General features: G+C 52.8%; 1 protein-coding gene across 1 annotated transcript in view; it reads left to right on the top strand.

Moving 5' to 3' along the window:
* AGAP1 (ArfGAP with GTPase domain, ankyrin repeat and PH domain 1) overlaps positions 1–671 on the top strand; it is a gene marked incomplete at its 5' end in the record, with an annotated part of 374,015 nt that overhangs the window by 90,282 nt on the left and 283,062 nt on the right. The gene's annotated exons all lie outside the window — the stretch shown is intronic.

The following is a 671-nucleotide window of genomic DNA, read 5'->3' on the forward strand; positions in this document are numbered from 1 at the left end:
TGCAGGGAGTCAGAAACGAAGAGCCAGGAGTTGGATAAAGGTGTCCCTGGTCCTGTGACTCTCTTGGTCTCCCGTTAGACAAGTGCAGGTGGCAGACTGCCAGGACTCCCCGCACGTGCGCATCCAGCCTTCGAGATGAGATGTGTAAACCCTATAGGCGGACAAACCCCCTGCTCCTTAGGCTGGAGCGCCGAGGACTTCCTCGGGGTCTGTAGAGGCTCACAGGCCTATCCACTTGGAATTTTCTTCAGAACCATGTGCAGGGCTCTGGTGTGCATCAGCTCTCAGGGCTCAGGTTTATGAGCTCGGAATCTGTGCATGGGAACCAGGCGTGTATAGTTTTTTAAAAGCTCCCTGAGCAGTTGGGCTGTCCCCTTTACAACAGAGGACACAAAAGTGTGGCCACCCTGTCCATCCCCTTACACACAGCAGACATTACCAATCAATGGTGGAGAAGGCTTTGCAGTTGAGCCCAGAACTCCAGACTCAGAACTCGGGGCAGAGCTACTGCCATGCATGGCTGGAGTCATTTGACTTGAGAAGAACACTTTCCCTCCTGGGACTAGGTCTGTGCATTACGAGTATACAAGCTTTCAAACCAGGGCTTCTCATCCAGATGCTTTTGCTCTGCCAGGAATTTGGCAGTTTCTGGAGAAGGTCTGAGTTGTCTC

This window comes from Bison bison, unplaced genomic scaffold, assembly GCF_000754665.1.
Source record: "Bison bison bison isolate TAMUID 2011002044 unplaced genomic scaffold, Bison_UMD1.0 scf7180017864475, whole genome shotgun sequence".
Taxonomy (NCBI): Eukaryota; Metazoa; Chordata; class Mammalia; order Artiodactyla; family Bovidae; genus Bison; species Bison bison.